The 27,707-nt window shown below is 35.1% G+C and overlaps 1 long non-coding RNA gene across 2 annotated transcripts in view; it reads left to right on the forward strand.

Moving 5' to 3' along the window:
* LOC111559720 overlaps positions 1-27,707 on the forward strand; it is a 431,348-nt gene that overhangs the window by 335,972 nt on the left and 67,669 nt on the right. For both annotated transcript variants that reach the window (XR_006594110.1, XR_006594109.1), the window contains one exon: positions 12,690-12,831. This is a non-coding gene — a long non-coding RNA (uncharacterized LOC111559720). The remainder of the gene's footprint in view (positions 1-12,689; positions 12,832-27,707) is intronic.

The following is a 27,707-nucleotide window of genomic DNA, read 5'->3' on the forward strand; positions in this document are numbered from 1 at the left end:
GTTTCCAATTGTTTTCTTTCACCCAGAGTTTCGGTTACAGTAAATATTTCTCTTGCACTTGAAAAAGTGCTCTGGATTGTATGTGTATATTAGTTGCAAACCACTTCTAAGTTCTTACCTTTCTTGGAGGAGGAGAAATGGAATAAAATAAGCCTGAAAAATCAAACCACCTAAGTAATTAAGAAGGGATTCATAGGTATGCACTGTGACTATAGTAAATTATTATCAGTCCCTGCCTAGAATATCCTTTCTTTCTAGTCTTTATCCCCATTCCTTGCTCTTTAACTTAAAAAATGTTATGTCTTCTTTAAAGAGCACAACCATTTCTGTTTTCTCTATAATGTCTGTCCTGCCTCCCATAGGCAAGTTTGTTTGCCTTCTTCTTGTGTTCCTGTATTAATTAGTACACTCACCACATTGCTTTTGCTGATGTCTGTTTGCATATTTGTATGTTTCTCTGAACTCTGAGCACTTTGAGTATCTTTTCAAAATGTATGTCAACATCTGCCAAAAGTTAAAAAAAAAACCAACCTAATTATTTTAAATAAAATCTTTTGGTCTTAATTGCCTTTGAAAGTCATCCTATACAATGACACTTACAAATGGCAAGGAATAAAACTAAAGTTTTAAATTCCAATGTAGCAGATGGACTGAGTTATGTATGAGTTAAGGATGCAGTTTATAACCTTCATTCTAAATCTAAAGAAAAATCCACACTTAATGTTTCCTTTAATTATGGTTTTGGTAACACATTTCTAGAAGTACTTTTTAGTGGGTTTCTGTATTTGATTATGCATGTGGAAACTAATAAAAGCTGAACTATTACTTTAAAATATTTTTATAGGTACTTTTTTGGCAGTGAATGAACAAGATATTGGGATCACATTTACAACTTGTCTAATGCTGTTTAGCCTATGACATTTTGTTGTCGGTGTGCCAATGTAGCTATATTTACATAAATGTAGCTTACTTGATTAGAAATAATTTCAGATGTTACCTTCTTACTAGTAGGTGTCAGGACTTGACTACAGAGAATTCTTTCACTCAGAACCTGAAGGGATAGTATACTCTATCATGGTTACAGTAGAGTCGATACGCATTTTTTTGTTGTTAAAAGTAAACAAAAGGCACTCTGTAAATGTATTCAGGTTTCTAGGAGTGAGAGAATTCTGGAGGAATGATTTGCCATCAAACTTTTAAAAATTTAAGCTATACAGAATTGCTAAATATATGCTCAGAAAAGGTAATGATCTTGGCCAATATGCTTTACATTTTGCAAACTTATATGTAGCAAACCAGTGCAATTATAATTTTCTGTTAAGTCAATCGGTGCAATCTGTCTTCAAAATAAGAACTTTATTCATTTATTCTCAGCATGTGTGGAGATCCATCACACACATTTCCCTTGCTTTAAGCCCTATGATTAGTAGCAAAAGACTTTGGATTATAACAATATAGGAATATATGTAAGTTATGAAGCATAAAAAAGAACACATCTACAATTTACATTTTTAAAGGCACATGGAATGCACTCACCAATTCAATATGGATGAGGTTTGGGTTACAAACTGAATCTTTTAGGGACACCTGAGTGTCTCATTTGGTTAAGAGGCTGACAGTTGATTTCAGCTCAGGTCATGATCTCATGTTTGTGGTTTGAGCCTGTGTTGGCTTCTGCACTCACAGCGTGCAGACTGCTTGGGATTCTCTCCCTCCCTCCCTGCCCTTCCCTTGCTCACACTCTCCCTCTCTCTCAAAATCAATAAGCATTAAAAAAAATAAAGTGAATCTTTTAATCTTCTCAAGCCAATGCCTAAGATATATTTATTATAAGTGTGTGAGATAAATTCTTTCTTTTGGGTACATTCCAGTAAGATATCTGATAAGGTATTTGATTCTGATGGGAGAAACAATTTAAACAAGAAAAGAGGATGAAACTACAAATTGAATTGAACTTAAAAAAAAAGTGAGGGGTAAATAGTAAGTGATTCTTTCTTGCCTTAGCGAGAAAACAGCACCTCATTGTTGGCTGTGGTTGAATGCTTTCTTCTTAGGTGCCTGTATTGTGGAGACCTGGCTTTCAAGCCAGTCCTTGTTTGGTGCTTAGGATGTGAATGGGCGTCAGGTACCTCCTATATTTGGTACCAAAAGAGGTTTCTCATAAGGTTTTTAAGGTGAAAACATAAGTATCTTCTATGGAGAAACTAAGAACTGTCCTTTATGCTCAGATTATAATCTTTGTAGTGTTTGGTATATATATATACCTATATATATATAATATATAAATTATTATTATATATATTTATATATAATATATAAATTATTATCATATATATTTATATATATTTATATATTATATATATTTATATTTATATATATTATATATTGGTATATATATATATACCAATATATAATATATATAATGAGATATCACCTCACATCTGTCAGAGTGACTAAGAACACAAGAAACAGTAACTGTTGGTGAAGATGTGGAGAGAAGGAACCCTTGTGCACTGTAGATGGGAATGCCATTTTCTGAACGTTCAGTAGCATTCAACATAGGTGCTTACCCCCTTTTCCTAAGTGCACTTTCTTCACTTGAACAGCACACTCACTACCTCACATGCTCCTTCTGCCTCCTTGGTTAGCTTCTCTTTTCCAACTTCTAATGGCAGACCCTCTCAGGTCTTAGTTCTTGGACCCCTTCTCCATCTTAATTTCTTTCTTTGGTGATTTCATCCAGGCTTAAGACATTAAATGCCACCTGTATTCCAATGACTGTCTCCCTGACAGAGCCGTTGGACATAAACTATTCCACCCACCTCAACTGAGGGAAATTCTATACTTAAATTTCCTCCAGCCCTGAAACTCTTAGAGTCATTCCTATGTCCTCCCTTTTTCTCATACCTCATATCCAGTCTCTCAGGAAATGCCATTTCCTGTAACTTCAAAATAAACCCAGACTCCACCGCCTCTCACACGTCCACTGATTCCACCTTGATTTAGGCCACATCAGATCTCACTTGGATGACTACAAAAGCTCCTCACTAATCTCCTGCTTCTATTCTTTTCCTGCTGCAGTCTATTCTCAATAAAACAACCAGATGGATTCTTTTACAACGTAAATCATATCAGACTGTTCAAAAGTCTCCAGAGGCTTCTAGAGAAATAATCAAATTTTCCTTATGGTGTCCTGCTGCCTCTCTTATCTCATTGTCTTAGTCACTTTGTGTTGGCCTCTTTGTTTTCCTCTAACACATCAGGCATGTGCCCACCTCAGGGCCTTTACACAGACTCTTTTTGTTTGCCTGGAATAATTTAATCTCATTTCTTTTCAAGTCCTTTTTCACTCCCTCTTTTGCAAAAAAAGTAACTCTGATGACCCAATTTAAGATTATAACCTGCATTTCCACATTGCTACCTCCTCTGCATTTCTGTCTCCTTTCTCTACTTTACGTTTTAAATGTCTTTCCATTTCATGCAGCAGTTTCTCCCATACTCTCTAATTTACGTATTACATTTATTTTTTATTGGCACATACTAGAGACTTAGTAAATATTTGGTCAATGCACATGGAAAGAATATCTATACTGATCAGCATTCTTAAAGACAACAAGGTTCACTCTAGATAATTTGAGGAGAATTAGTAGCTGGTTCTCTTTATTTTTGGTACAACCGTAATTAAAAAAAAAAGTAGAAAATGACGTTTTTGTAATTCCACACTGTAAAATTTTCTAGCTAAGAGAGCAACTGCTGCTATTACCCTGCCCCATGATCAGAAAGCAAACAAATAAGGAAACTGTTGACACTGTTTGAGCCCAAGGAGAGCTAAACCCTTCTGTCACCATTCTTGCCAGAATATCGTGTCTCTTTCCTCATGACCGTCACTGTGGAAATGCCCACTTGGCCAAAACCTAGGTCTCAAGCACAGCCATAGCAGAAGGGCCATCTGATAAATGTAGCTTTCGTCTTTCCAGCCTTTCATCTTTGACCTTTTCAGGAAGTAATACTCCAAGGAAGTGAGTGGGTGTGCAGTAAGCCAATTACATTACATGTCATAACCCACACTGTGGCTACTGAACATCAGTAGGGTCATTAACTCCCACATTTAAACCTCCAAATAACAATAGCAATGTTCTCTGCCTCCCCATAAGGCAACTTCCTCACAAAAGCACAAATGTACAGACCTTCTCCTCAATGTAGGAAATTCAAAATTTCATCAAGCATTGCAACCATTTCTGAATGATCAGCTCTCTTCAAATTTAGTCTCATTCCACGCTCATTATCCTATAAATATATATCCTATGATTATTATGATAAAGTGCTAGTAAAAACAGAGGGAAAGGAGGGAAATTTTTAATACATATAACTAAATATGTGATAGACTGGAAAGGAAAAAATAGCTTAATCTTTAGTGTTACAGCTGATCACAAGGCCATATAACTTGTAACTTTCTTCTTCTACTACATATTTCATGTTCCCTTGGCTCCTAGACAGCACTAGAAAGGACTCTCAAAGGATACATATATGTATCTATTATAAAATATAAATATATATATAAATATAATATATAAAATATTATACATATATATATATATAATATCAACTCTATCATATTGGTTGTAAACATTTTTTTCATTTGTTCTTTTCTCTCTTGACTTTTTACTTCTAAGATTTAAATTATTAGTGAACAATATCTTATATCTCTGTTTTTTATACATTATTTTATACAACAATTTTACATTTGACACCTTTTACTAATATAGTTTTTCTTTTTCTACCCCCAGTTTATAGTATTTCTTAATGATATAATTTTTAAATCTTTTAATCTATCTGGAATATATTTTGGGATCTGATCATGCTCTAACATATATTCTATTTCTATTCCAACACTTCTACTATATCTATTAGGTCAGTATCACTGGTTTAGATTTTTATTCATTTATAGGTTTAGATTTGTATTAATTCATTCATTCAATTAAAAATATTATACAAGTTAATTACGGATGTTAGGTGATAAAGGTAATGAGAAGATATCTTTATTATTACATGCTAGTGATGGAAATGGCTAATAAGTAAGCAAGTAAAACACTTCTAAAAAGTAGATCAGTATGTCAGAGGAAATACGTGGGATGCAGTGATCTTTAAAAAGAAAAAAAAGATAATACAGAGAACATTCTTTTTTTTTTTTTTTTTAGTAACCAAGGTCTTTTATTTTTTTTACAGCATTTAAAAAAATTTTTTTTCAATATATGAAGTTTATTGTCAAATTGGTTTCCATACAACACCCAGTGCTCATCCCAAAAGGTGCCCTCCTCAATACCCATCACCCACCCTCCCCTCCCTCCCACCCCCCATCAACCCTCAGTTTAGAGAACATTCTTTTAATAGTAAGTTTAGGGAAGATCCTTTATGAGAATGGCACATTTAAGCTGAGAATCTAAGTATAAAAAGGCAGCCACAATGAAGGAGCCAGATGAGGACAGCCTATTCTTCATGTCCTAGGAGAAAAAGACTGAGCAAAATTTTAGTGTGATGAGACCCCCCCACTAGAGGGCTAGAGGTTTAGGATATTAAGATAGAGTTAGAATATGTAGAGCCTTGTAGGCCACAGAAATTTTGGATCTGATCCTAAGTACAATAAAAAGGAAAGGTGTCCTTTTGGCTATTATTTAGAGAATTGATAGGAGAGCAAAGTTGGAAGTAGGGAGTCTCATTAGAAATTGACAGTTATTAGTGCTGTCTACCACATACAAGGGATAATTACACTTCTTGGCCCTCTTGTGGTTTGGAGAGACCATGTAACATTGTAGTCATTGAGTCATGGAAAGAATAACCATGTAAATCCCAGGCTGAAGCATTTAATTGCCAGTGTGAGAGCATCCAGTGTTCTCATTCATTCTGTCTATACAACGACTGGCAATGTTAGATGTGATGCCTGATCCATTTGTCTGGGACACAGAGTCCGGAGGTATGCAGCAGAATCTTGGCCTATTTATAATGGACAAAAATGTGCCCCCGGTAAATCTTTATTGTTACAAGCCACTGAGATTTGGGGACCATTATTTTTTTTCCCAGCTTTATTGAGGCATAATTGACAAATAAAATAGTAAGATATTTAAAGCATATAACATGATGATTTGATATACATATACATTGTGATAGGATTCTCAGGGCCTTTATTATAGCATAACCTAGTCCATCCTGGCTGAATACAAGTGGCCATTCCAATAGTCTAATTAGAAATGGTTGAGGCTTGAGCAAAATACTAGCAGTGAAGTAGAGAAGTTGACAGATTTAGCATTTGTTTCTGACTGATGGGTAATGCTTAGCAGTAAAATGTATGAGGCGAGAAAGGGAGGTATCAAAGAAAAATCCCATTTCTAACTTTAATTCATAGTGCCATTTACTGAGCTAGAGAGGGATAGACTTAGGCCGAGTATGACAGAGGGAAAGAAAGCAAAAAATTCTGTTTGGACAAGTTAAGCTTGAAATTTTCACATGTAACTGTCGGACAAGCAGCTGGATATGTGATTTTGGACCTGAGATCAAAAGTGATAGTGGCGTTTATAAAATTTGGAGATGTCTGAATATACATGATGTTCAGAGCTATTGAAATGAATAAGATTGCTCAGATGAAGGTTAGGAAGACACCCCAGAGCCAAGCCCTTAGGAACTCCAGCATTTAGCATTTGGTAGAAGAGAAGATGCAGGCAAAGGAGATTATGAAGGCAAGACTAGTGATTAGAAAATAAATAGCAGGAAATTTAGTGTCCCTGAAGGGAAGAGAGGAGATCTTCAAAAACAAGGTGGGAGGTGGTGCATCATTGATTGTGTTGAATGCCTTGAGAAGTCAAGTAAGATGAGGAATAAGGAATGCTCATTGGGCAAGCCACTGTAACCCTGACAAGAACGTTTTTGAAGTAATGAGCATAGCGGCCAGACAGGAGTGGGTGAAAAGTAAATGCATGACCAGGAAGTAGAGACAATAGGAGGAGAGAAACATGAAGGGGGCAGATAGAGGGCAAGTTCTTGGAGGAGTCTGTGGGGAAAGAAAAGTTTTATTACGGCTGCTCTATAGTTTCAATAGGAAATAAAAAATATATTAGTTTTTTTTAAAGTATATTAGTATAATGATGGAAATGATCCAATCAAGATTGATATTTTGATATCTAGTAATTTAAGTATTCCTTCCATTCTTTTTCAAAAATGACTTCAGCCACATATCTTTTTCATCTTCTTTTACGTTCATTTGTGGGCTTTCTTTTAACCTTTGTTAATTCATTTTTTTGGCAAACCATGGCTAAGTCCAGAACTTCCCTTGGGTTTTTAATAATTGAACTCTTTCTGACCTGTTTAAAATTTTTGGCCATGAACTTGAATTGCCTTTTTTTTTTCATGTCAGTAGGCTTATCTGAGATACAGAGCTATGTGAAATTTTTTGTATTCTTAATATTCCATAAATTATAGTAAAACATTCATTTGCCATTACTTTCTTTAATAATTTGAAAGCAAAATGGAAAACATGAAACAAAAACTCTTTCAATACTTAAAAACATTTTAATATAAAAGCAAACGTTGGTCAGGTTTTTATTAAAAATATATTTTTATATATCTATGTACGTACCTATGTGTGTTTATCTTTAATTCCAGGAGTGAAATAGAGAGGTGAGTAATGCAGTTGAAAAAAGATATTATCCTACATGGAGAGCCAGCCTAACTCAATTAGCAATTGCAGACAAATAAAATTAAATGATACTTTGAAATTCTAATTCCAGAAAAAGAGAATGATCAAAATTATCTTAATGAATGATTATAATTTTCACTTTCAAAATTATATTTCCAATTGGTCCTAAGAAATACTTTTGAATATTTTTTTCTACATGACTATTTGCCAGACCTAATAGTATATTTATTGCACTTTACTTTCAAAACTTCACTTGTTTCCAAAGTAAGAACTCAGATGGTAACCATATTTTGTGAATTAAACTCAATAGAGTTTATTTTCTTAAACAGTTGGTAGGAAAATAAAGGAACTGAACTTGGCCTTGCTTTAATATTTATTTTAATATGGAAAATCTCAGGAATGTACATTAAAGAAACTGTAAATATTTCATATATAAAAATCAATTACTTTTACTGCATATATATATGGTATTTATAATATTATAAATTTTCTGTTATGTTAGAGATGCTGAGTATCATAATGTTTCTTTGCCCAATTTGCTAATTCTAGGAATGTATGTATTTTAAACACTTAATGAGAAGAGTGCCATCTCTACTTTTGATTACAGATTTAACCTTCACAAGAGAGTTAGTCTCAAGAATCAATAATCCGAATAACCTATCAAACACTAACATGTGAGAAAATGTATATAGGAAAGTAAATGCCTTTCACAGAATTCCCAAGGAAACATAGAGCCTTTATATAAATGTCCAAATGGGCATCAGAGAGATTACTTTTCCCTCTCTCTAATGCTGCCCATGACTCCCTTCCCATGGAATTTGAAGAACACAGACCTGAAGTCGGGGATCTGTTCCCAGCTCTTCTGACGACTTGCTTTTGCACCTTCCAGATACTTGCCTTGTCTGTGCTTTAGATCCCCATATATTAGTGAGGAGAGGGATAAATGCAAATAACTTAAATCTAGGTGAAAAATACATTTATTGGAAGACTAAATGGTCACTTCATAGAACCCAAAGTAAAATGCGGTAAGAACTGAGGAACTAAAACCAGGAAATTAAACGGTTGGGAACTAAGGTATTTACTTTCCGCTTTTCTCTCCCTGTAGCCAAATATCTGATCCTTGCTTCTTTTCTGTTTGATCTTTCTTCTCTCTCCCTCCATCTTGGCTCCACTAGTCAGTTTAGAAGCACATGGCCCAAACATGGTCATGCTTACTCAGATATCCTTATAAACCCCATACCCACAATGAAATGAACAAGTCTCTCCAACACCAACTCAAATTCCTGGGAGAGAAAATGGCCTAACTTAGGTCGTGTTTCTCCCTTTGGTCCCACCAATTGTAAGCAACAAACAGGAGGAAATAGAGTTACGCGGAACAGAGTATATTCAGCAGGGACTGAGGGAAGGCTCTCTGAGCCAGTTTTTGCTAAAAAAGTAATACGGGTTGCAAAGACATTGATTGGTGAAGGAAAAGTTTTGCACCTTTAGGATTCTTCTCCAGAACATTTAAAGATCTGTAAGTATAAATGGAGATTACGTGCAACAGCGATTTCAAGATATATTTAAGTGTTTTAAATGCTGTATGTAGGTATCAATAATTTATTCTCTGGCTTGTTTGAGCTCCTCCCTGTACTTAATTTTTATTTTATTTTTACTTTTATTCAAGTAAAATTAACATACGGTGTTTTACTAATTTCAGGTGCACAATATAGTGATTCAACAGTTCTATACATTACTCAGCGCTCATCACGATGAGTGTACTTTTAATCCCCTGCACCTATTTCACTCATCCTTCCACCTACCTCCTCTCTGGTAACCATCAGCCTTTCCTCAATAGTTAAGTGTCTATGTCTTCATTTGTCTCTTTTTTATTTTTTTGTTTGTTTTGATTTTAAAGTTCCACATATGAGTGAAATCATATGATATCTATCTCTGACTGATTTCACTTAACATTATACCCTCTAGAGCCAACCATGTTGCTGTGAATGACAAGATTTCATTCTTTTTATGACTGAGTAATCTTCCATTGAGTATATAAACCACCTCTTCTTTATCCATTAATCTACCAATGAACACTTGGGTGGCTTCCATAATTTCACTGTTATAAATAATGCTGCAAAAAACACAGGGGTGCATATATTTTTTTGAATCAGTGTTTCCATACTCTTTGGGTAAATACCCAGTAGTAAGTACAATACTAGATCACATGATTCCACAACTTTTTGAGGAAACCCCATGCTGTTTTCCACAGTGGGGTCACCAGTTTGCATTTTACCAACAGTGCACAACTTATTGTTTCTTATGTTTCTGATTTTACCCATTCTGATTTAAAAATTATCTGAGGGTTATAAAGCTATTTAAAATAATCAAAGATGAAAATGTTGTTGGAAAGCTTTATATTTGTTTTTGTTTTGTTTTGTTTTCAATGCTGAAACAGATTTTTAATGGTATTATGGAAAGCTTTATATTTGAACTCAGATTTAACAGAACTTCATTCTAGTAGCTGGCATGTTGCACAGCTCTCATTATCCAAAAATGGGAAGCTTAGAAATTTGTTAAGTATATTTATATTTTTAATCTGGCCTTGAGATTAGAGGGAAATTTTTATGTGGATGTTTTCACACAGGACAAAATGAGTGATGTATCTGAAAATATTTTTACAATAGTTAGAGATGGTTTATGTGAAAACTGAAGGTATAATATGAGCTCAAGCACAGCATGTTCTGTATTTGTGGTTTTATGGATATCTGGCATAATGTAGGAATAAAGTTCGGAGACTTTGAGGGTACAGTGCTGTTATAACGATCAGATATTTAGGTCATGTATTTACCACAAGTGGAGTGAGTGATTTGAGATGGAAGTTTCTGGTAAGAAGCTACTGCAGGTAAACTAGAGATTCATGTTGGTTGTGTAGATGGCAGAGATGATACTCTGATGTGGAAATTTTAGACCGGTTTTCTTATCTTTATAGAGAGCTATTCCATCTCTTCAGGAAGGTGGGCCAGAAGAATTCCTGCAACCACATAGTATTTCCCCCAGTTGCAGTTTCGAGCCTTATAAGTGGTTAAAAAAAAAGAGGCACAATGTTTACATCTAAGTAATATCGAAATGCCTATATCTACCATAGCAGAAAGTTAATATGGCTCTTGCAACACATTTATTTCCTGCTCTGTGTAGAACTGCAGAATTGCAAAGGCGTCCTCTAAATTATTACTGTGTTAACATTTGAACAACAGATGGTTTTCTATATAGCTACCATAGTGAATCTGCTAAAAACCACCACCACCACCACGATAATTATGGCATAATTTGATACTAGATGTTTTTCCAGACAAGAGTTAACATAAACATCTCACATTAATTAATCACTTTCTAAGTCCTTTACCTAAGTGAAAAACTTTATACAGACTATATAATTAGATTCTTACAGCAACTGGAGATTATTTTGTTACTCCATTTTACAGAGGAGGTGGATAAAAACTTGCCTAATGTCTTACAAATTGTAATTACAGGCCAGATACTTTAACTCTGGAGCCTAAATTCTTAGTCACTTAACTGTTTTACTTCCTGTGTCACCTACCTCTTGGATGGTTCTGGGACATGAAATTTCAAATACTGGTAACATTTTTATTTTCCTATTTGCTATAGCTGAAGAATGTATGAAAAACTGGTCTATTTAATGCTAAATAGATTAGGTACATATTAAAATGTGGTGTGTGTATGTGGAGGTGGTGGGGATGTGTTGTGGAATGTTTGCGGCAGGACATAGAGGAGGAAGAAGCAGAAACTACAACTTATCCTTGTATTACTTTCTCTTAAAATAGAAATTAACTCTAAAAATTAATCTTAAAATATATGAATACCTATGAAATTGAGGGTGCCTATCAGTGAAAATCTGTTGCTTTGTTGGAATTTATTTATTTATGTATTTATTTATGTATGTATTTATTTATTTTATTTTTTGTATTATCAACTGGCTGTGAAGAGAAGTATTTGTATTACTGCACAGGGAAGCAAAGAGTATAATAATTATGAGGGTGGACCCCTGAAATCAGATTTCCTAGGGTCAAATCTTGGTTCTGCCAATATCTTAGCCCCTCTAAACCTTGGTTTCATCTTTTCTTCCCAGATCAAAGATGATGAAGAGTAAATGAAGTAACTCACATGAGGGATTTATCACAGCATCAGTCATGTTTAGCTTTTATCATAGTGAGGAATTTTGATTTAATATCGGGAAGTTATTTCTGGTGACTTTTAAAAAGTCAACTTGTTAGGAAGGGTGGTTTTGGAGTCATTTTTGCAGGATTTATTTAAAACCCAAATGCACTCCATAGTCTGAAATGACTGATGTGTGATTTTACCTGGACTTGGATGCGTATATCAGATGAGCTTCTGAGGTCGTCTTTAACTCTTGGGTCTGTTTCTCTTTTTCAAGTTACCTCTTTCATCCATTTTTGTTGTTTTCTCTTCAAAATATGATTGTGTAGGGGCACCTGGGTGGCTCAGTTGGATAATCGTCTGACTCTTGATTTTTGCTCTGGACATGATCTCACTCACAGGTGGGATTCAGCCGCATGCTGGGCTCTTTGCTAATAGAAGATCCTTTCTCTCCTCTCTTGAGATTCTTTCTCTCCTCTCTCTCTGCCCCTCCCCTACTTGCACTCTCTCTCAAAATAAATAAACATTAAAAAAATGTGATTGTGTAATTCATTCCACTTCTATTAGCTAAAAAGAATATTTATTAATGCACATTCTCATAGACTTCTTTTGACCAGTTTCAGTTTGAGCTACACAAAATAGTCAAGCAAAAAAAGAAACACGGTCCTTTTTAAACAAAATAATATATTCAAATAATTTTAAATAAATTTAAATAAAATTTAAATTATAAATAATAGGAAATTGTAAAAAAAAAAAAGCTAGGTAAAAAATGACTGGCCATTGCATTTCATTATTCTCTTGTAACTTTATTCACTCACTAACTCATGCATTCATTTACTCCTAGACACAATGATCACAAATTTACCCAGTGACCACTGCATGCTATCCTCGCTGCCAGGGAGGATGAAGATCTACACAGCCCATGATTCTTACCCTGGGGGAGCTTGGACAAACTTTGAACATGAAACCATCATGACAATACAAAGGTAAATAAAAATTTGAAAATAATGGAGATGTTTTAAGATAGCATATGATATTTTTCATTTTTCTGTCATATGAATAAACATAAGAATAACCACAACTCATTTAGCTCAGCCAGACTTAGGTCAACTCCCCTCTTGCTTCGTAAACACATGGAACTCTTTATGACACAGATTTAATTTGATAAAATAATTCATAAAAGGCCTAATCCTGCTTCTCTCAAACTAAAGTCATTATACGTAAGCTGTTAGGATGAATTAATTAGGAGCAAAGGCCAGAATACTAGTTAAAATCAAAAGTGGAAACACATATGTAGAGAATATATGAACTCTGATTTGAAGCTTATTAAGGTTTTCTCTCTTACAAGTGGTCACACTGGGTAATTTTTGATAAAACTTGTTATCTCCATGAAATATGAGAAAATAAAAAGTCATAAATGCATAGGAACATAAAATTGTTAATTTTTAAAATTCATTCACTAGGCTAAATGTGTGCTACCATAGGCTAAGTCTGGTGTCAGGTACTACTAAAAGATAAAAAGGTGATATATTCCTCATCCTCAAGGAAATAATACTAACGTATACATATACACAAAAAAACAATTATGTGTCTTAAATAGAGCAAGGGAATGATCAACTTTTGGGGAGGCTGATACAGTATTTCACAGAGAATGTGATATTATGCTGTAGAATGTGACATACGCTCCTTGAAGGAGCGTTTCAGGATTGTATTGTTTTTGTCCATGTTTGAGCCTCATCAGTCCCTCCTTTAATGAGTTAACATGGTCTACGGTGTTTATGTTGTTCATGGGTGGGATCAATACATTAACTTTAGAAATCATTAAATAATAAACATACATGGTAAAAGTTCAAGGGTTACCAATTTAAAAAAAAAAGAGAGAGAAAGAACAAATTGTATATCTTCTAAAAGGAAAAAAAAGAGGAATAAGAAGAAAACAAAGAAAAAAACTTGGTTAATCCTGGAAAGAAAGGACAAAAAGGGAGAGAAAAAGTGGTAACAGAAAGCAAGCAAGAAGATGGTAGAACTTATTTAATCAAAATATACGTATATGGATTAAATTCCACAATTAAAAGACAAAAATTAACAGATAAAACAAATTGCAAACTTTTGTCATATGATATTGTTAAGAAACATATTTAAAACAAAAATAACTGAAAAGGTGGGATGTAAGAAATGCAAAAAATTTTCTTGGAAATAAGTAAATGAACTAAATCTGATAAGATACATAGAGATGCACGACCTAATGACAAACATTTTAATTTATCAGAAGCATAGCAATTCTAATCATATGCTCTCAAGAGAACATTTTCAAAATGTATTAATTAAAAATTATCAGAAATGTCTGGGAAAAGTAAAAAGAGGAGTGTTAATAATGTATTTACAAAACAATAAGGAAATAAACATATATCTTTCCTTATGGTTTTCCATGGAAGCAAAAACATTCCTTGACCCAAAGATTTAATACACAATTAAATTTTCATTTATGGGTAAATTCAACAGAAGGACATCTTCAGGCATGGGTGATATAAAACAGCTCACTTTATACATATTAAGCGATGAGTAGATTCAACATCTCAAGAATTGGAGGTTTGCAAAGTTAAAGGACTTAGATGTGAACATTGAAACCAGTTGAATACAGAGGTATGCTTAACTAGTAGTTAAAGAATATTCAAAGCTCTCAATACAAATGGTAAATCTTTGATGGATGAGTAACATCTAAAACACAAAAAATTTTAGTTGAAAATTCCAGATTGTATTAGTAAGTATTGTACAGTAAGAATAGTCCTGATTATTAGTTAGGGTTCAGTCAAAGAAGCAAAGCCAGCAAGAAACAGTCTATCTATCTATCTATCTATCTATCTATCTATCTATCTATCTATATTAAGTGTTTTAACCTCATGCAATTTTTGGAGGTGCTTAAACAGTCTCTGCAACACTTGTCTTCTTGTCTGATGCTGGAGTTTGATGTTATTAGCGCAGGCATTTGGGAAACAAAGATTGATGTAAAGAGAAAGAGCCAGAACAGGCTGGAACAGAAGTGCCAAGGAAATTAAACGGGGAAAAGGTCAGAATTATCAAGTGTTCTGGGACAATTGGACATCTATTTGAAGAAAAAAAAAAGAACTTAGACTCATGCCTCATAAATAATAAATAACCATAAATAAAAAATAACTCATGATGGATTATAGGGCTATATATAAGAGCTAAAACTTCTAGGATGATCACATAGGAGAAAATCTTTATGGCCCTAGATTAAGTACAAAGTTAGAAATGACCAAAAGCAGACAAAAAAATTATAAATTATATATCATAAAAATTAAAAATTTTCGTGCTTCCAGAAACACTCCAGATATAGACTGAAGAAAATATTTTCAAATTATGTATGTGATAAAGGACTTGCATCTGAAATATATAAATAACTCTTACCACTTGATCATAGTAAGACAAATAACCTAACTTAAAAAATGAGCAAAAGACTTGAACAGACCCTTCATCATTGTATTTCAAATGCCCATCAACTCACGAATGTATAAACAAAATGTAATATATCCATATAATTATAAAAAACACAAAATACTGGTGTATTCTACAACATACATGAACTTCAAAACCACTGTGCTGGATGAAAGATGTCAGATCCAAATGACTATATAATGTGTGATGCCATTTATATGACATATTCAGAAAATGCCCATTTAGAAATATTGTAAAACTGGACTATGCCGATAGATGCACAATCCTGTAAATTTACTGAAAATGAATCGTAACTTGTAATTGGTGAATTTTGTCGAATACAACTTATACTTCAGTAGAGCTGGGTTTTTTTTTAAAAAAGAACAGCCTGGAGTGCACAAACATGAACTAGGGCCACAAGGATGGACTTAAATGTGTTAGTTTTTGTGCCTCTGAACTTGATGGTGTGGGTGTCCTACAGAAATCAGGGTCTGTCATCACAGATCTAAACACACACACCTTGCTACATTTGTTCTTTGTTTTGAGCAGCACTACAATGAAATATATTTAGGAGAATCTTTAAACACTACAGCCAGAAGATTTCCAAGAAACTTAAGAGTTAAAAACCAAATAAAATATAGTCCATTAGCAAAACAGAACACAAAGAAAATATCAAGGAAAACAGAAAATGTCTTAAACAGGGAAAAATTCTTATGATATAATTTTAAATATAAAGATATATTAATATCTTATAAAATATATCAGAATATGGTTTTTGTTGAAATTTCTATGACAGGATTATGAGTTTTATTTCTTCTTTACACTTTCATTTCATACATTTAAAAATTTTTTTAAAAGTGAGGTATAATTGACATATAACATTATATTAGTTTCAGTATAATGATTTGATATTTGTATATGTTGTAAAATGATCACTGCAATAAGTCTGATATATATCACCACACATGGTAACAAGTTTTTTCTTTATACATCTTTATAATAAGCAAATAATATCAGGAAGATGATATTTTATGATTTTATAAAATACCTGGTCTTTAACTCCAACCAAATAATTAGATTAAGAGTGTTGATTAAATAAGAAAATTATATTTTGCTTAAATGTTAATACTTTCCTTACAATACAAAAACAATAAGTGACAAATACAATTAATATAGAGATGTACAATTGAATACTTGCATTTTTAGTTAGTTGTGGCATAACCACTCTAGCCCTTCCCAAGAAGTGAAATACATTTGACAGATCATAACAGCATTGTTTGTGGGCACACGATCAATGGAGAATGCAAGTCAAACAAAACTTTCTAAGTAGTCCTGCTTTTTTTCCCTTTTTACAAAAATACATTTTGTAATAGTTTATTTCTATTTCAATGGAACATAAGAATCACATCTTCAAAAAAAGAGAAGAAATATGTTAAATGGTTGGGAAAGCAATTATGTTACACGAAGAGAATTGAATTCTCAACAGATTTTTGAGCGTCTTTTAGGTTGGCCTTTTATAATCAGTTTTTGAGGATATTTTCAGGAAGATGGATGAGAGGCCTTGCTTTGGTGCTACAGGGCTAATGCAACTCTCTACGCTCTGGGGTGAGGGGCTGGGTGAATCCAGGAGTCAAGCAGGAAGATATTGGTTGCTCACAGGCTGATTGATCTTTTCTTACCCATCTCTGCCCCTTAAGGAACAGAAGGGAGTAGCATGTCTTAACTATTCTCAGAATCTCTTTGCAGAATGCCCAGATACTACAATTTCTCAGGCCTCTAGACAGATGCTGTGTCACATTGCTGAGGAGCATGGTGTTGAACTTCCTGCTACCTAAGGCATAATCAGGATGTCAGCAGCTTTAATTTTCTGTTTTCCTTCTGAACATTTGGCATAAACATGAGAATAAACCACAATGTCACTTTGTACAGCAACAATGACCTCACTCTCAACTTGTGTGTATAATCATGCAAATGTAACTCTTACAATACACGTACTTTAAAAACCCAAATGAGTCTCATGTGATCTGGTCCTGCTTCCCATGAAGCAAGTCATTGAAGATGTGTGCTTAGGGACACATGGGAGAATGTGTTTTTCCAAGTCCTTAAGAGTTGAGTCAAAGTATTCTTAATTAGATGAACAAAATAAAAACATTAGATATAGCATTGAGTGGTAAGTCTATTGAGCATATGATAATCTTCTTTTGATAAATGTCCCCCTTTGGGCCTCAACAGTGTCTCCGAGCAGTTTTGTCCCTCGTGTGGCATCTCATACAGAGCTATGTTTTAGGCTCCTACCAGTGCCTTGTGCATATTCCACCTAAGTAACAAGTACTTACTTAACTCACAGATGTGGCCCTCACGCCTTTCAAAACTTCACACTTTATTTTAGACACATCTAATACAGCATATTTGTTTATAGCTTTTCTTTGACTTCACTTTGCAGTTTGGAGAGTGAATTTTAGCATCACCTCTGTGGAAAGATTAGATTAGCGTTTATATCCCTCTCACAGTGACGTTCCATATTTCTATGGCTTGATACTTAACTCATCAGTCCCTGAAAATAATTTCAATTGTTTCTTCCTTTTTTCTTTAGCTTTGCTTGATTTGTCAGTAAATAATTAAGAAATCAGCGTTGTGCTAATTCAATTATATATCATAGACAGCCAATATAATAGCGGTTTAAGGAGAAGTTAGGATTCAGAGTTCAGTACAGGCAAGATGTCTCAGTAGCTAACTGGGACTCAGGCTACTTTGAGATCTCCACGATGTCATTCCTAGGGAAAGATCTTCACCCTCCTGGTCTAAATTGTACCTCCAGCTACCACATCCATGCTTTAAGTAGGATGGGGGAAAGGGAGAAGAAGTGGCCTGGACTTGCCTTTATAGTATGTCTCAGAATGTAGTTACATCATTTCTTCTAACATTTCATTGATCAGAACTTCCCACAGGGTCATGGCTAGCTGCAAAGAAGGCTGGAAAAGTCTTTCCCCTGGTACTTATGCCTGTACTCTCATCCCTTCCCCCTGCTCACAGAGGATTTCTATTATTGTTGAAAGTTAGAATGCTTATTAAAATATATATAGCACACTCAGATACTACACACACACACACACACACACACACACACACACACACCAGTTTTCCAGAATATGTCACCATTTTACACTCTTTAGCAGAGTAGGAAGGTATATTTTCCAGATGTCAACTAAAATTTAATTCAATAGAAATGAATTACATGCCTATTTTGAACTGCAGCTTACCTAATGTTGTACATCAACCTTTGCCATAGATTGCTATGAGGTTGTCAGTTACACTGTGTGGTATGAGAAGGTAAATCTCTGTGATTCTCCATTTCCTCACCTGAAAATAACATATAACTTACTGAGGTAGTATCATATTTAAATTATATAATATATATATATATATATATATATATATATATATATATATATATATATTTCTTAAAACAGTGTTGGGCACATAACAAATACTCAATGAAGTTAGTTTCAATTAAAAAATTCTCAAGTACTCTGAAAAAAATAAAATAAAATAAAATAAAATAAAATAAAATAAAATAAAATAAAAATGAGTCCCAGTCCCCTCACTAAATGACATTATGGACATTAAGTCAGCTTAGCGTAGAGAAGAAAGAGTGAAAGTAAGAAGCAGAGAAGAAACTTGTAATTCTGACCTAATTGCATGAACTTGAGCAAGTTACTTCTGTTGTATCTGATTTTTTCATTTGACAGATGGCATCAATTATAATATATGTCAGAGCTTCTTGACAGGGCATCTGGGTGGCTCAGTTGGTTGAGAGTCTGACTGTTAATTTTGGCTTAGATCATGATCCCAGGGTTGTGGGATCCTGAGCGTCGAGCCTGCTTGGGATTTTCTCTCTCTCCCTGCCTCTGCTCCTCTCCCCTGCTCATGCTCATTCTCTCTCTCTCTCTCAAATAAAAATATTAAAAAGTCCACTGTTATAATAATAATAACATATGTCAGAGCTTCTTGAATATTACCTTTGAAAACTGAGGAGCACTACTTTGGGGGGGGGTAATGATGTAGTATCTGCTATTAGCAAGTATTAATTCACACGAAAATTGTGCTGAAATCTTTATACATACTATTTCACTTAACCTGTTTAGGAATTCCATAACATGGGTATTATTCTGGTGATTCCCCAAGGAACTCATTCTGATTCCCCCAGGATGAGAAAAAAGAGACTTAAAGTTCCAAGATCACAGCACAGTTTGTTGGAGGAACTAAGCGTTCAGACCCAGGTGTATTTGTTTCTAAAGCTAATATTGTAAAATAAAGTTTACGGTCTTTCTAACAATGGAATGGTTGAGTGCATGGGGAGAATGTTCTGGGAACAATGGATGGTTTAAGTTAACCAGATGACAGAGAATACAGTGGAGTAGTGAAAGTCAAGACTGGTGGTTAGGCTGGAAACACTGTTTGGAGAGCTTTAAATGTAACAGTGAAGATTCAAAATGTTATTGAGAAAGAAATTTTAAAAATATGGAGGATGTTTATGAATATACTAACTACAGCTTAGAAAGAGTAGAAGAGTTTGGATTAAGGAATGGAGAAGGAAAAACAGGAGATGGCTAAGAGACTATTTTAGCATTCTGGGATGGAGTACAATTGGGCCACTGATTATGGGAATACTACTTAGTGAGTCTTCTAGAAATGTTAAAGTTCTCACATATTATTTATTAAGCAGTGTGTTCAAGAAGAAATTGTTAATATGTCATTTTAAGGCAACCCTCTCATATTATCAGGAAGGCACCAAAGTTATACTACAACCAGAATTCTGGGTTTGCAGAGTTCTTCATGTGCTAGGCCTTTGCCATATTCTCCCTTCTTGTGGCTTATCTCTTGTTTCTTCTTGCTTGCTTCAAATCTATCTTGTATATTGACACCTTCAGTTTTCCTGGCCTTCGACCTCTGTGTTGTAAAATGTAAGTATTCTTATTCATATTTGGTGAGGCCAACAGATCAAGTGAAGGTTTTCATTTGAAAGATAGTTTATTACTCACAATTCATAAGAGGAGGGGACACATCACACCAGACAGGGACACATGGGGGATCCACCAGGATTGGTCAGGAGGCAGAAGGACCAAGGGGAAAATGTAGGAAAGAGCGTTTATTGTGGTTTCTGCAGAAAGTAATGGGCAAGACAGGGAAAGCAGATTTGGATTGGCGAGTTTGAATAATTTCAGTGGGCCCTGGGGTGTAGGAGCTATTCTTACTGTTACCAGACAAGGACCTGTTCCCAAATATGCAGCAATTCAAACACTGACACCAGTGTCTTTTGTGGCAGAGAAAAAGGTTTTATTGCAGGGCACCAAGCAAGAAGACAGTAGAAAAATTTTCAAATCCACCTGCCTGAGGGTTGGGTCGGTGTATTTAAGGGTAAGGGATAAGGCTGAATGGAGTAGGATAATTAGATACAGGGACAAAGGGAGGAATGAGCATGTACATTTAGGAATCATGCCTCTTCATAGGATATGTGTTCAGAAAATGGTGGCATAGGAATGATGATGGGGGACAGATCTCCAGGTGGGTCATCACAGATGTTACTTTTGTTCACTCTTGGTCCCTTCTGCACAGCTGCAAGAATTCTTGCCATTTTGCTCCAATCTTAGTCTCATTGGTGGTCAGTCAGCTTCTGCAAAAAAGGCTCGTAAGCCAATCAAGTAGCTAGTTTCGTTAGGCTAGATTGGTAGAACATTTGTTAATGTAAAACATTAACGTGCGTTGGTTTCAATTAGTTTTCTGTTTCCTGGCTCTGGGATAATTAGGGCAGGAGAATAGTGGCCCAGAGTATGAGAGAGTTTTGGTGTGGCCTCTAGATTGATTGGTATACATAGGGAAGATGTACTTGCAGGCCAGTTCTTTACTATCCCTAGGAATTGGCTGGCCCCAGGAGGGGCACTGTAGAGGAGAAAAAATTAATTCTTTCTCTACCTCTCTAGGTTCTTGTTTGAGACCCTTCTGTAATAAAGGACAAATTAACAGGATAAAAAACAAACATTTGATAACATGCATGCCTCCTGTATACCTAGGAGGTACCTAGGAAAATGGAGTAATACCCAAATGGCTCAGGTCACCACTTTAAATATCATCTCCAGCTAAAAACAAAAGATGTTGGGATGAGGGAAGCCGGTTATAGGAGGTTATCAGGCAAAACACAGTAAAGAAGGGTATAGTTGCTATGCAGATTTAAGTCAGGTGTCTTCTCCATTCATGAGCCTCTAGAGTTATAGGCATTCTCCTCTTCCTGATACAGAGAGAAAGACACCCTTACAAATGGAGATTTCCCTTGTAAATGTAAATGTCTTTTACATAAGGGTAATTTCCACTGGTTTTCAGAGATTTTCTTGTGTTCTCTGTTTCTTAAAAATAATCAGCTTAAAATAATCTTTATGCCAAAGAGGTATAACCCTAACCCCTAAGCCTAAACCTAATTTTGGGATGGCATATTTATTGTGTTTCCTTCAAGCCTCAAATGTCAAAGTATCAAATATAGAAACTAGGAAATGTTGCTGCTACACTCTCACCCACTACTTTTTTTCCTAACTCATAATTGACCCTTTTATTCTTGACTCAGCAAAGACAGACTTACTAACAAGTACTTTTTAAGCTTTCTGTCTTAGTTCACAGCATTTCTTAATGGGCAAGAGGAGGTGGGGTAAAATAGATCCAGTGAGCAAGGTCTCAAATCAATGGAATGGCTAAATACTTGGCTTTTTATAATGATCAAGACTGTGAGAAATACAGCTTAGGTATATTTTAAATGGTGTGTCATAATCTGTATGTGACATTAACTCATTCGTAGGTAATGATGTGGTAAACACAGGCAAAGGGAAAAATTAAATTTCCTTGCTACTGCCGTGATTATGGCACTTTGCTAAGGGAAAAAGGCAATCTTACTACATTATCCTGACCTCCAGGATCCGGTAAGTGTACATACAAAAATTCCTTTGGAAAATTCCTTCATCTCCACCCCCCAAATGGATGTTAGCAATTATCCTCCACGCATTTGGACCACTAAAATACATCTGAAGGGTCTCATGACTAAGGTTTTATAGACAGTAATAAATGACCTTTTCTTAACAATAGCTAGCCCCCTCAAGGTCCTGGAAACCTTGCTTCCAAAATTCCTTAGAGACTTACACTGTCCCCAACCCTTTCCCAACTTGAAAATGTATAATCAGTCACCCCTCACAACCTCAGTGCCTCTCTTTCTGCCATGGCAGTCCTGTCCCCGTGCTTTAATAAAACCACTTTTTGCACCAGACACATCTTAAGAATTCTTTCTTAGCCATCAGTTCTGAGTCCCAGCATTTCCACATCAGTTAACATATGGAATCAATGTATGTTCTATACAATCATTTATGCAGTGAGGATTCAGTCTATTTTCTGTATTGACACCATCTATGCGACTCTGGGTAAGTCCCTTTGCTTCCATGGCTTTCGTTTTTCTCTTTTGTAAAGAAAGGATTGGATTAGGTGACCTCTAAAGTTCTTCCAGCTTTATCATTCTTCTATGTTAACACTGAAAAATAAAATCATGGAATATATACAGTATACTACCTATAGGGATTTCTTTTAAATTTTAAATTGATATGCCAACTAGACGGACTTTTAGTTTTTAGCTCAAGTATTCTATTATACCCCTCATCCTTCCCTTCAAAAGAAGTGCAATGTTAGGGAATTTATTACACATAACAAAACATGGGTTTATGGTTCAGTATGAGAGAACCCACTGTCCTCCCCACCCCCAATATTGGATAAAAAACAGCAGCTTAATCAGTGATTATGAATTCTGAGCTCAGCTTTCCATTTACAAACAGTGAGGCTGAAAGCTATAAACATTCTGACTTCTGCCTGGGGAGAGTTGGATGTTCCAGGAAATGTACATTGCACTGGAAAATCCAGGATTAGTTTTCAATTCCGTAACATGCTGTTTCCACAATTACTCCTCAAGTTAGCAGAATGTCCTCAGGATTTTGGATATTACTGTGTCCTGGCAGGACTCAGGAAGGTTCGCTTCCTCAGAGCTGGACACATTGAGCTAAAGCTCTCAGGGAGTTAGAACTTTATTTAACATTACCCTCCCTCACTTTTTTTTAAGCTTTTTTTTTGGTTGAAATAAGGTGGTCAAAACTGTCTATTGACTTGTGAAATCTTCAAAGATGTATCTTTAAAAAAAAACACTTCAGGGGTGCCTGGGTGGCTCAGTTGGCTGAGCGGCTGATTTTGGCTCAGGTCATGACATGATCTCATGGTTTGTGATTTTGAGCCCCGTTTCGCGCTGTCTGCTATCAGCATAGAGCCAGTTCCATTCACATTCTCTGTTTCCCTCTCTCTCTGCCTCTCCCCTGCTCACACATGCATTCTCTCTCTCTCTCTCTCTCTCTCTCTCTCTCTCTCTCTCTCTCTGTCTCTCAAATCACTCTGTACATATATTTACATCATGAGGAGAGTCAGGGCTGCTTATTCATACTGGCTGAGTAGCAATCTTTAAATTCATATTATAATTTTAATGATCAAACAGGAGGAAAAGTAGTTGAGTTTATGAATGGTGGTGATAAGGAGAAGTAGAAGGAGGGGATACAAAGAAGGCCTGGTTGAATTCTCAAGGCACACCTATTTGGTAATGTTTTCTTAACTTGAATTACATACAGGAAAGCTCAATAATATTATTTCTTTACTCATAAATTGTTAATAGAGTGTCATGAAGGTTAAGTGTTCCGAAACGCAAATTATCAGACTTTGAATTGGTAGATATTTCTTTATAAACACTCTAGTGCCTGTATTTCTCAATACTTCTAAGGCAAAGGCAATGTTCTTTCTCAAGAAACCTTGAGATTTCTTGAAGGTAGAGAATAAATATGCCATCTTCTTGGAACAACAGTTTTTACTTGAAGATTATTTTTATATTGTTAAAAAGAAAACTGGAGGCCCAAAGTGGAGTCACTTGTTCCAGGTCAGCAAAACAAGATTTCGTTGTAGTTTTAACCTCTCCAGGAGTAGAATTTTAAGCCAGTCAATATGGAATTTTCTAGTTAGCACCAGTGAGATTACCTGTCATATGGGCCCACTCTATGCCCTGCCCTCAACCCCAAAGGAAGAAAAAACCTTCCATTTTGCACAACTCCTCAGAGCTCCCATCTACTTGCTGGATTGGATGTTGCCTGATTCATGAGTTACTTGGTAAAGCCAATTAGATCTTCACATTTACTTGGTTGAATTTTTTTTTAACATTATTAAAATAAAATTTATGAAAATAAAATGTCTATATTCAAAATAAAACATAAAACTTGAATAAAATTTCCAGTGGTGAGAGGCTGTTTCTAGTTATACTCCCTCACATCCTGAGGATAAGTACTGACCATCCTCTGAAGAGTTTAAATGCCACAGATCTAGATCATCCCTTTCACTTCAGAATTTAGGCTATTGTACCATAGATGTTAAGTTGCCATGGCAACCCAGATCTGCAAACTGCAATGCTGTTCATTCATTTGTCCGATAAACGTTTAGTATTCATTCACTATGTCCAAGGCATTCTCCCTTGGTCTGCTGTCAGAGAGTCTCTACCTTCATGGTCCCATGATAATGGAAACCATGCTCCAGACCTTACAATGTCTCACTTTCACATCCAGAATAAGAAACAAAAATTTATCTTCCACAAATAACAAGGGGTTGCATGTCATTTGTTCTTACTGGATCGTGCACTTATTACAAAACCAATCTCTCTTTCTGGAGAATTATAATGCTTTGATTTGCTTAGGCCAGGTGAAATGCTGCAACGCTTCCTGAAAGGAGGGAACCTATTTAAAGTACATGGTCAGAAAACAGGGGATGGATTGGTTTCCATAAAGAAAAATGACTTATGATTGTGAAAAGAAAAGTGACTAGATACTGGATGGCAAAATAACACGTGTGCAGTAATAATACTCCTGTGACCAAAATAATGAGAATGATTTTTTTTTTAATTTGAAGAGCTTAGTTTTTTATAATACTATGGCAGAGGTTGTAATTTGGCAGCCTTTGGGCCAAATTTAGTCAGAATAGTGTTCTTAAAAAGCATGTCGGAAAGGCTTTAGCAGTGGTATGCTTCCATAGTTCACTCTTTTTTGTCTTTGGTACCACTAGGGACTTCGTTCATACACACTACTTATGACGTCTGACTCCATGTAAGGGATACTTTAGGGACTTTTCAAGATCATAATTAACTAACAATAATTTTAAGAATGGTTATTATCCAACAAAAAGAAATATGATGCTCTCTGTGCCTAAGTGATTTGCTAATGACCTTTCCCTTCCCCCATGACTTTTTATGTCTCATGGGTCAATTCTGTTTTGAAGTTTACAAAACCTTTAGCATTGGGCCTATGGGAAGGACTCAAATTTCATACCAGAACATTTTCTCATTGCCCATATATTACTCCTTATAATTTTGACAACTTCCCCAGCAGCCCAGCAGTCTGTCTTTTTTTGCCACATCCCATTAATCTTGAGTAAACACAGACTGTGCCTGGTATAGCTCACAAGTGGGGTCCTTCTCCAAGCAATATTGTTTGGTGTCTCACAGAAGTTCATCCCAGTAGGATGTCAAGCCCACGTGAGCAGGGTCTTTCTTTTGTGCACCATTCTTTCTTCAGCTCCTACAACAGTACCAGGCATAAAGCAAGTACTCAATATTTATTGAGATGACTTCATGAGCAACATGTACCCAGTGTATGACACCACAGTCAAGAGTATGGAGATAGTTTTTCTTCTTTCTTTTCTTCTTCATATGAACACTTGCCAGTGTTGTCTTTCTTGCTCATTTTCCTCTCCTGCTGGCATGAGTCTCAGAACTGACTTTTGTCCTTGTTCCACAGCACTGATTTCTATTATACATTTGGGCTGGGTTGGGTTAGTCTGGGGAGCTAAGTGTCATCAAAAAGAACTGTGTTCATGTGTAAGGATACTGTACCACACTGCAGTCACAACCTTTATTGCAAAACTCTGATATTGAGAGGTAGGTGCGCTAAAACAAGACCAGATGAAGTGGTCTCTTACACATATTGACAGTTGCCTATGTGTTGAATAATTTTACCATATGTTAAAAAGGATGTATGTTTATAAAGCTGGGCTTTATATCTTGGAAGCTGGACTTTAGATGAAGACTTTATTCTTTCAGATATTTCATTCCTATCTACATAGTCCCAGTGTAGATTTTGGGATTCAGAAGTTTATACCATTCTATCTTGGATATCGGGACTGGTCTCTCTGCTCTGTACCCTGATGGTGCTATCTTCGTTTTGTGACTCTTACATCAGTAACTCTATTCAATGTAACTAAGTCATTCTATATTTGGTAGTTCTATAATTCCAAGCCTACATCTGACATTTTTATTTATTTTTATTTTTAATTAATTAATATTTTTACAATTGACAGTTTTAACACAACACTTATTTAGTCTGGCTGTGGTGATAAGCAGAATTGGTAATAAGCTTCTTCCTTTCTTATGTTCAAGAAATATGAAAAGGACTTAATATAATAGTTGACTTAGACTGTAATCAAAAATACTTTGAAGGAGTTCCACAAGGTTAAGTGGCAGAAGAAATTCAAACTGGCCTTTCTGATTTTCTACTATAATTATATGGTTAGAGTAGGATATTCATGTATACTTTTAATACTATGTGTCCGTCATTCAATTTTATTTTGACAATTAACACAAAGTTATTGCTCATGGAGAATACATTTCCTTCTAAAGTTACTCTAATGCTTTTATATTTTAGTAGTAACTTTGAAAACAAAGAGGACATATCTTTTAGTTTGTTCATAACCACAATATCTAAGTAATGATATTTTAAGGGAAACAAAGACAAAGAAAATTGACCACAAAATTGAATACAGAATTCCTTTCTGATAAAACAAAGCCACTTTTTTGGATTAGTGGAAAAGTAAATAACAAAACAGTTTGTATCTCTGGTTATTATATTCTTTTAACTTGAAAATAAGAGCACTAGCACTGGTGTAGAGGTTCTTGCTCTGTTAGCTGTACAGTGACTCATACTCTACAGAAACCAAGAAGAAAAGCACTGTTTACATCAACATAATGTGTGGATTTAAAATATGGTATAAAATAACTTTCAAGAAACATATTTGATAAATGAATATAACAGATGTTCATAAAACTGACTTTTTAATGTACTTTCAAAGTAGAACACGTTTTTATTCCTTTCTAAAAAACAAAGTTCCTCCTCCAAGTTGAAGCTTCAATTAGGTATTTACAAGGGGGAGATATGATCCAGCTTTCTGAGTAACATGATTCTAAATCCAAAACATAGAAATAGATATGACCACCAATTAACAATTGACTGAACTCCCACTAAATGCAAAG

This window comes from Felis catus, chromosome A1, assembly GCF_018350175.1.
Source record: "Felis catus isolate Fca126 chromosome A1, F.catus_Fca126_mat1.0, whole genome shotgun sequence".
Taxonomy (NCBI): domain Eukaryota; kingdom Metazoa; phylum Chordata; class Mammalia; order Carnivora; family Felidae; genus Felis; species Felis catus.